An 11020-nucleotide genomic window follows, 5' to 3' on the forward strand; every position below is an offset into this window, starting at 1 on the left:
TCACAATGCAAGAAATCCTCTGACTGCTCCTATCATCATGGCCCCTAGATATGATATGACTGTCTTCACACTAGCAGAAACTAATCGAGTCCCTATATTATATATATGTAATTTCTTATATTATATATAAAATATATTATATAAATATAAATATATATTTTATTTTATAATATAAATATTATTTATATTATAAATAGAATATAAATAATATTTATATTTAATAATTATTATATTTATATTCTATTTATAATATAAATATATAATATAACATGTAAATAAAAATATAATATTTTATGTATAATATATGTTTATATAAATATAAATATATATTTACCTATAATATATAATATGTAATAATATATAATTATAAATAATTTTTATACCCCTGTAGGGGAATTGTTTTTGTTTCTATATCCATCCGTAATAAAATACTATGTCTATGTCCATAATAAAAATGCTAGTGAAAAATAGGAGCTATAGTCACGTAAGAGATAAAAGAAAGTCTGTTAGTATCAATATATCGATGCATATAAATGGTGTTTGTTTTTACAGGGTTTAGTAAAATGCATTCTAGTTTTCCAAACAATTTCCACATTACAGTATGTTTATTTTTCTCTCTTTCATGATTGGAAAGAGTGCCACAATACGCATCCCTATAGAATCATCCTTAATTATATCTAAGGGACTTCTCCAGTAATAAAATTAGGGTTAATATATTCATATAGGTATTACAAGGTAACCAAACAACATTCCGAATTCTTTCATCAGCAAAGCCCAATGTAATCCTAATCCAGGTAGCCACTCTAATTGATGCAATTAACTCAGATACATAAATATATACATATATATGTATATCTCTGCATGTGTGGATGCACTTAAATGGTTTTAAATACCATCGACTTTTCCTCTCAAACAGTTTTTTCTCGAGAATGAGGTATATTCACTAGTTCATCAAAAATATTTTTAAAATTCTTAGATGATTATGTTTGTTACACTGACCTGCTGGATTAGAATTAGATCGGGTTTAAAACAATGAAAGAATCTGGGAGAGGGGGCGGAGTGTGGGTTGTTAATTAGCACATGGATCAAAGGAGATTACTGATGTGTTTAGAAGCCACAACATTGACAGAATAAATCCAGAACTAACAATCCAATTGTAGATCTCTTTACTGTGGTATTTTCTGCCATCTCTGCTCCATAAGACACACCTTAACCACTTTGTGGTGGTATCTGCAGTATTCTATTTTAGTCTAAATAGCATTTTCTCTCAAGTACATTCTGTTTCTCTCTCCTTCATCTTCCCTCCCAGCTGTATTTTCTCCCTAAAGAACACTAGTAGAATGTTCTCCCAAATTTCAGATTTCAGATACGCATCTGTAAAATAATCTTATGGAGACACATTTTAGTTGCTACTGAATACTTGGTTGTTTACATAAGTTCACAGCCTTACTACTGTCCTCCAAAAAATGGTTTCCCACTTCCACAGCAAATCTCATCATTGACTCTGCCATCCAAGTTTATTCTATGCCAATCTGGAAGAATCTGGAAAAATACTTAAAATACATTTTAAGTATTCATCATGCACATGTGTTGTATTTTATTTTATATATGTTCGGGTGAATATCTTTCTCCACTAATGGTTTGCATTTCAATTCTTGTATCATGTTTTTTGAAACACAGAAGTCATCAATTAATATAAACCAACTAATTTTTTTTAATTGTTAATTTTTGTCCTGGTTAAGAAAGGCTTATGAGAATACCTGTATCATGTTCCCCTTACTTCAGGACATGAATCTATTTGGAAATGACTGTGTGTGTTTTGAGGTAGGAGTCAATATTTAGTTACTTTTCATAAAAAAATTCAATGAATCCAGCATTGTTCTGATCACCTTGTGTATTTCAATGTAGAAGAGCACACTAATAATGCAGGATTATTTATATATGTGGCGAGAATTCCAAAATGAAGCCCAGCATGGAAGGTCAAATGACATTAACTCAAGGGATAGATTAGTACAATGAAACATGATGGATAAGTGCGATATAGTGAGATAAAGAGAAAGAAAAACATTTCGCAGTTATCATTGAGACTTCACTCCAAGTTTTTGCATGAAGCGAAAGATCCCGACTGTCTTCCACTGATTTTAACTTCATTCAGACATGTCTGTCATCTGTTATTTCACTCAGTGGTGGTCAGAAGTGAAGAAAAGAGAAAACAGAGAATATATTTTATGCCATGATCATGAATAATGATTTTTCAGAAATTAATTAATAAAGAACCAACACATATACTTTTAGTGTTTTTACCGCATTTAATAGTAACACAGAAATGAATGTTAATAACATTAGGATGCAATTCAAGACATAGAACAGAACCTATTTGTCCTGTTTGATAAGGCACAAGGAAGAGGGCTTTCTGGGATAAAGGGTTTCCCACAGCAGATGAACACATTTCTGATTGTCTCAGGTCAGAGGTGAATACAGCAAAAGACAGGCCTGAGAGGAGGTGAGAAGGAGCAATTAGGGATGGTGTATATAGGGGAGCTTTGATTAACATCAACAAAGCTCACAGTTCTAGCTTCACAATCCAGGAATAATCCTACATGGCTGGTAGGTCTTGGGACATATTGCAGCGTAATAGGGGAGGTGGTAAAGAGACTGCACTGAGTGTCGTTCTTAACACACCCAAGACTAAAGAGTCCCTCCTCTCCATATATACTGCCATTCTGATTCTTCCCTTGCCAATACTTATTACAGACACCAAAGCCCAATTCCAAGAGTCCCCCACATGGACCTCCCAGTAATATTTGCCGGAGGTGAAAGTCTGAGCAGCCCATGCAAGAAAACTTGTAGGTGTTGCAGTGATATGGGGCGCATTTTGACGGTCACATCCAATACAAATGCTTCTCAAATCTCCACATCGAAAGATATGACTGTTGGCTTCATTATGATGCAGAGTAATATCTACTGCAAAATAAATAAATAAGTAAATAAATAAATAAATAGAAAGAAAGAAAGAAAACGTGCATAGATATTGCAAAAATTGTTCTATCACGAAGTTAATTTACCAGGAAACGTAAAGTCACAAGGACACTTTTGCTTGTAACTTCTAATAAAGTATAGAGATGATTAATATTATCTACAAGACAAACAAAACGCTAACCACAGATATTAAAAAGCGTTTTGAAAACATACACACTGAGAGCCAAATGTAAGACCAACTTCTTTCAATCCAATTTTCAAAGCAAAATTTGCACATTATATGCCCTAAATGCTATGCTGTTACCAAGATCATTATTTAGAAATGTTTCTTATTCTTAAAAACTAGTGCTATCATTTTGGAAAGAATGTGAAGATTTTCAGTTACCCAAGAACTGCTCTAGATAACTGGATAAAAATCCGTAAGTACATGTCATACGTGATAATTTAAAGCAGATTTCTGCAAAATCTTTTACCAGTCTCTCTGTGGCCCTCCATGCTAGCTTGGGGCTGAAGCTGGATTTTAGACTTAACATGTAGCTTTTCATAATGCAATTAAACTGAACTTCTTTTTGTTTGTAATTTTACTTGTATTCGCAAAATGATATCTTCTTTTTATTTTTACCCATTAACTAATTTTCCTGGAAATACATAATATATATCCATTTAAAAATTTAAAAACCCCAAGAATCTCCAGTAAACTATACTCCCCAAAAGAACAGTTCTTAGCTGTTCAAATGAACACACTAAAGAAATGTAAAATTTTGTATTTAACATTAATAACTCACCTTCATTCTGAGCATTGTTCCATTTGCTCCTTTTTTAAATTTTGCTACACTGCTCCTTTTTCCCATTACATTACTCAGTACATATGAGGCCATAATGTATTTGTTTTTCACTATCTTTCAAACTTAATGCTATAAATCTGACTATACAGACATAGATACAAAAGAGTTGCATGATTATATTGTTCACTTACGTCTATAAAGAAGTAAAATATTTGATAAAGGGTGAAATATTACCTATGTGATCCTAACAATAATAATATTTAGATAGTGGGAGTGCTGCCTGTGGGTGGGGACTTACCTCGGAATTGGTTTGAGCCTGTCCCTCAGTCCAGTGATGGGCCCCGCCCTGAGCTCTAGATTCAGAGGCTGGGGCATGTGCAGCAGCACGCACTCACTCCTGCAAGGAAAAACCTGCAGTTACAACATCTACAGCCATAAAATAAATGAAAGTCACTATTTGCATTTAAAAGACATTTCATGAGAATCCTTTGAACCCACAAATTTGATAATTCAAAAATTACTCCCTTTTTGAAATTAATTCCTATTTACAGCTTCCAAATTTTAAAGCATAGTGGGAGAGTCTGAGTGAGAATTCAGTCTGATCTTTCTTATTTTTTGCCCCAAATGTGTAAAGTTCCTTAGCCTTATGGCCTTGAGAATATTCAGAAATGAAATACTGAGTTCCACTTCTTGGTAGACTCCCCTGACATCTTTGTCTGAAATAGCGGGGTTCTGGGGAGACTGCTGCATCTGCTGCTTCCTTTTCAACATAAAGAATGTGAAACTTGTTCTAGGCAGCCAGACCTGCCTTTTAGAAACAAGCTTTCCTAGAGACTTCTACAGTTCTAACACTCCACAGTTTTTTCAATCTATTTTTCAGAACTGTTAACTGATATGTATATAGGTATGAACAACGAATCATCAACTTTTTCGCTGCTAAAATACTTCCCCCACTTCTCTCATGCTTCCTCTGGTGACTTTCTCACCATCCACAAAACAAAACTTCATCTTTCACCTATGCAGGTTTTAAGCAATAAAACAAAATCAGGAATAAACATGTTCTTTTTAAATTTTCTTTCACTATTTATTTATGTATGTATTTATTTACTTAGTGGTCTTGTCTTTTCTGGTGTGGGAACGAAAGTAGATGCGAAAAAAAAAGTAGTATCAATCAATATCTTAATCATTTATGCCATGACTTTGGTAGACCCTATTCGTGGAAACTGAAAGAACATACGCTAAAATCCAGGTACACACTCACCTGTATAATATATCTCCAAAAGCCTGTAAAAAAAAAAAAAAATGGAAAGATTTAGTGCAGTTCACAAGATGCATCTTTCACTAAGTTCAGTGTGAAATTTGGAGTCAGCTCCTCAAGATATTATTCCCTACCATCTTCTCTTCTGCAAAGCATTTTCTATTTCTTCTGTAATGAAAAACCCAGTCAGTCATATTGTCGCTAATTAATGTCCTGAGAAGGCCTGAGTCTTGAAGACATTCTCTAAAGAAGCGAAGGGAGAAGAGGCCCAGAGAGTCTGTGCTCCATGGTAACGTCGAATAACCTACTCAGTCATCTTTCCCCGAACCTATTACCCAAATGAGTGAATCCCAAAATAATATTAATGTGAGCCTAGATTCCCAAAACTTCTGATCTTGCCGTGTCCTCAAATTAACCTAAATGTAAATGAATCACTCACTATTTTATACATGTTTGACAACCCAAAATGTATTAGTGACTTAGTTGGGGAACAGTTATTGGGGCTGTTACCTTGACCATTCCACAAAGTTTTGTGGCTGGTGGATAAAGTAGGAGGGACCTTTGGCTGGTAGAATCCCTTGGCGGGGCTATACTCTCCCAATAAAGTAGCATTAGTTATGCGAATGTGTTTTTGGAACACATCATGGAAATAAAGGTAGGGAGATGGATTTCAGCCACGAGGAAAATACTTATATATGTGAATAGTCAAAAACCTGAAACCACATTGTGAGTTTGTACCTGAAGTAGCTCCACATCTGGTTTATGGCACATTTTCATCAGCTCCTCATACGTTCCTCTTAAAATCTCCCTCCTATGAGCCATTTTGGCTTTGCTTAAATGCAGTTGATGAAAAATATCTCTCCCCTTCTTTTTCAGCATCTCCAAATTCTGTTTTTCTTCCTCATGATGAAATGCAGGCATCTTCTGATACTCAGCTCTAATAGCTTCTAGCCTTACATTCACATAATCCTGCAGTGATAATGGGTTAGTCAAAAGAGAAATGTATTTATCCATCTCCTATTAAATCTCACTGATTCCCTTTGTCTCTCGAACACCCAATAGTTTAAACCTCAGTCTTGCCAGTTCTTAGCATCCACAAATTTTTTTCCTTTCCTTTCTTTCTGCATAAAGATCAACATAGATTTATCTGACCAATTACATTAAATTTATTCAAGATAATGGGTGTTCTAAGACAGTTGGAAATAAAAAAAACACAATTTGAATTTCTCTATTCCAACCCATATTTATGGAAAAGTAAGAACAGTTCATGCTTAAGAGTTGGAGTATAGAGCTATACTTACTAGAAAGGAAATAATTATTTCTATTTCTGAGATACGCAACAAGTTGCTTAAACTCATTATATGTGTAATGACCTTAGACTACCATGTCCAGCTAAATGCATTTTGCCCAGCAAAACCTATCCTAATAAGGCTGCATTTATGATTTGGCCATCTTTGCCTCCCTGAGTTCATTTCCTTCCATTCTTTTTCTAAGTCATCCCAATCTGAAACATAGACTTCTTTGTGGTTCCCCGGGCCTCCAAATATACACAAACTCAAAATTACTGCATATGCTGTTCTCTCCAACTAGAATTTTACACACACACACACACACACACACACACACATACATATACATATATACACACTCATGGTCCGCATATATATCCATACATACTTTCGTGCTCCCCTTCCTCTTCAAAACTTTCTTCAATTTGAATTTTTCAGTGAGTCTTTTTTCTGACCACACTATTTAAAACTCAGGCACTAATCTCCAGTTTCTGGCCCCTATTGTCCTTTTCTACTTCCCTGCTTGATTATTCTCCAACAAAGAATCTACCAAACTCGAACACATCATGTATTGCACATACTGGCATGTTGACCATTTTTGCCTCTCTCATTTGGATTGTACGATTTGTGAGGACAAAGGTGCTTTCTTTCTTCTACACTAGCAGATTTTCTAACTTAATATTCAACATAGACTAGGTTCTTATGAAATACTTTTCAACACACTAATATTAGCTATCATACCCTCCGAGTATACATCCACAAAGAGAAAATCATTTTTAATATTTCTCTGCCTGAAGTCCTCAGAGATCTCCTTATATTTAGATACTAGTTCCCATATTTCGTGCATGTTTGCACGTCTCCCTCAAGACACAGATCTGTATTTCTCACCATTTTTCTCATCATATGTTGTGGATTATTCAATATTAACTAGTTTAGATTCTTAATTTCATGGTTGCCCTAGACTTCCCCTGTCACTCTTTCTGCCTCAAATGTTCCATGCAATTCCAAATACTACTTGTCCACCAGCATTCAGATTAATGCTGACCCAGGCTCAGAAGGTTCACTTGAGCTTTCCATGACTGTCAAATAACTCTTATGCCCAGCATATCCAACCAGCACATATAGAACGCTGTGAGATGGCCCAGTTTCTTGTATCTGTTGGTATATAGCTACAGGTTTGTATGAAAACAAACCAGCATGCTTTGGGTAACATCAATGGTTTTGTTAGAAATCCCATCTAACAGTCATACTATTCTACATAAGAAATGAGGCCAGTTTTTCTCAATGTTTTCTTTTTTTTTTTTTTTAATGGACTCTCAGAAACATTATGGTTTGATATCAAGTTCCTTATTTTAAGAGTCACCCATTTGCCCTCTTAAGTTCCTGGAGAAGGTAGCGTAGTACAGGACTAACCTTCCAGTGGCTGATTCTGGTGGTTTCCACGTTCAGGTTTCTCTGATTTTCACGAGCTTTTCCCCATAAAGACTGCATTTTCTTTAAAAGCTTCTCCTGCAAAACAGCCACAAATTGAAGCACCGGTGAAGACAATAAAGTAACATGCAGACCGTTTCATAGGGAGGGGTCCCAGAATGAGAGACAAGTAAGTCCTAGGAAATGGCATTTCTTCTATTTCCCTTCTTCTTTGTCAAATCTCAGAGGTTTGAGGCTAAGAAAGCCCAAAAGAGAGTTGCTTAAAGGGACTCAGAGTTGGCTTTACCCAATCTCCAAGAAATAGGCCCACAGGAATTTCATGTGTCCTTAATAGAAATAGATCTTCAGAGGCATCACTTACCCGGTGTTCCTCAGCAGCCCACTCTACGGGACTGTGTCTGTGATCCCGGTGCTCCTGAGAGCTGGAGCACAGCGAACAGAGCAGGCTCTTGTCCACTTCACAGAACATCTTCTTTGTCTCCCTGTGAGTGCCACACATTTGCTCCTCAGAGCTCAGGAATAGCCAGAGACTGGCTTTCCTGGCAAGGGAAGCCATCTTCTTCAAATGAATGTTAGTTTTGAGGTTTCTCTGCTGTGTTGACTTTATGCATTCAAAGCACTGAGTAAGAATTGGGATGTCTTGCCAGTTGAGGTAGAAACAGGGCCGGCAAAAGCTGTGCCCACAGTCTATGGTGACCGGGTCTATGAAGTAGTTCATGCAGATGGGGCAGGTGACTTCCTTCTGGAAGACTTGCGAGATTCCAGAATTCATGTTTCTGAGGAAGAAAGAGCAACATGTCATTTTGGGGTCTGGGTTGATGAAAAGCTTCCGAACATGTGGAGATAAGTGATAGCTCTAGTTTCTTCTCTTGACAGTGTTCATTAAAGCACAGCAAACTATTTCTTCTGTAACAAAAATAAAAATCTCACACAGAGAGAGTCTCCCGGCTTTATAGTAGATATTACTGACTAGATGACTCACAATCCCTTCTACTCCCAGTTCCTGTCTGTAACATAATACTAATCTCTTCAATTTCCCATTTTCTGAATGTGGATCTGGAAATTGGGTTTGATTCTAAGTGGCCTAGAATAATTGTAGTTGTTCCTATTCTTCTTTCATATAACTGCTGAATGAGTATGAAAGAGTGGGAAAAACTGCCTTGGCCAAAGAAATACGAGAAGATGGCCAGAGGGTCCTATGATATGTTTTTAGAGAGAGACACAACAGTGGGGCAGCAAACCACCATGGCACCTGTTTACCTGTATAACAAGCCTGCACGTCCTGCACGTTTATCTCAGGACTTAAAATAATATAAAATTAAAGTAAAATAAAAAACCAAAACCAAAAGAAAATAGAAAAACCAGTCAACCAACCAAATAAACAATAAAAAACAGCAATTAAACCAATTTAGGTTGACTAGAAGAGAAAAAATAATTAAAGATATTGGGCCTTTGTATTTTTCTCGTGGATTAAATTAACTTCTCCTGGGGATACCCAAACTCTGAACTAACATATAGTAGGATTTTTGTGAAACTTAAAGAGGTGTAATTATATTTCTATGGTGTGATGGTGAATTTTAGGTATGAGTCTGACTGGATTAACCAACACCTAGGGAACTGGTGCAGCATTATTTTGGGTGAGTCTGTGAAGGTGTTCCCAGAGGAGAGAGACATGTGCGTTGGTGAGCTGAGTGGGACCATCATCCCTCAATGTGAGTGGGCACCATTCAATCAGCTGGTAGCTCAGATAAAAGGAAAAGGCCAGAGAAAAGGCAATTTCCTCTTTCTTTCTCCTGAAGCTGGTTCTGAGGCTTTCAGCCTTGAGCTCAGTCAAGATACCGGCATCCTCAGGCATCAGCTTAAAGACAGCCTATATTTGGAACTGCTCAGACTCCATATCAAGCAAACGAATTATCCTGATGAATTCCCTCTCGTGTAGAATCATGTGTAGCTTGAGGACAGATACATGTTCTGAGAAATGTGTATTATATATTATATAATATATAATATAATATAATATATAAATATTATATATTATATTATATATAATAGTTTATATATAATATAATATATAGTATATAGTATAATATTTACTATATGTGTAAGAGGTTTATTTATTTACTTTTTGAGATGGAGGTTTTATTTATTTACTTTTTGAGATGGAGACTCACTTGTCACCCAGGCTGGAGTGCAGTGGTGCAATATCGGCTCACTGCAACCTCTGCCTCCTGGGTCAAGCGAGTCTCCTGCCTTAGCTTCCTGAGTACCTGGGATTACAGGACATGCCACTACACCCGGCAAATTTTTTCTTTCTTTTTTTTTTTTTTTTTTTTTTCCAGTACAGATGAGGTTTGCCCTGTTGGCCAGGCTGGACTTGAACTCCTGACCTCAAGTGATTTGCCCGCCATGGCCTCCAAAATTGCTGAGACTACAGGCATGAGCCACTGCACCTAGACAGGCGGTTTTATTGTTTTGACATGATAGAATATACTTATACAAACTAGGTTGTATAGCCTGCTACACATCTATGATATACAGAACAGCCTACTGCTCCTAGACTACAAAACTGTACAGCATGTTCTGTACTGTATATTGTAGGCAATTGTAACACAGTGGTAATTATTTAGTATGTAAACATATTTAAATACAGAAAAAGGTTACAGTAAACATACTGGTATTATAATCTTATGTGACCACCATGTGTGGTTTGTGGTTGGCTGAAATGGTCATGAATGTATCCTACATGTATACATATACATCCTATGATTCTGTCTGTCTGGAGAGCCCTGACTAACACATAAACTATGGTCTTTGCATTTTGAGTCCTTTTTCTTTACTCTCCTTTCTTTGATAACGCTGCTGAATTTTAGTGAAAGAAATGAAAAAATCTTAGGATTGTGAATATTCTCCAGAGGTCATCTAAGTCATTTTAAGGAATTTTTCATCGTTTAATAAGATTAAGACTCAAGCGAGATGGCAACCACCATCACGTATCAAATTATATCATATATTTATTTGGTCAAAAAATTGTGTTTTGATTTCCAAACTAGGATGTTTTGGGGAGCTTTCTCATTTTTTCAGTTTCACTATTTTGCGACTCTCATCATTACCTTACTAATTTAAAGTTATGTCTAAATGCTGAATGAATGAATTAACATTCATTAACGTCTTCTCAATTCAATTATATAATATTAATACACTCATTACACATATATTTACACACACCTATGTGTACATACATGTATAAATATCAACTCCATATATTCATTATGCATACA

General features: G+C 35.9%; 1 pseudogene; it reads right to left on the reverse strand.

The window, feature by feature from the left end:
• Positions 1 to 2465: 2465 nt before the first annotated feature.
• On the reverse strand, positions 2466 to 8514 carry LOC105738959 (annotated as a pseudogene).
• Positions 8515 to 11020: the final 2506 nt, after the last annotated feature.

The sequence above is a fragment of the Nomascus leucogenys genome, unplaced genomic scaffold (genome assembly GCF_006542625.1).
Source record: "Nomascus leucogenys isolate Asia unplaced genomic scaffold, Asia_NLE_v1 002232F_12079_qpd_obj, whole genome shotgun sequence".
NCBI classification, from domain to species: Eukaryota; Metazoa; Chordata; class Mammalia; order Primates; family Hylobatidae; genus Nomascus; species Nomascus leucogenys.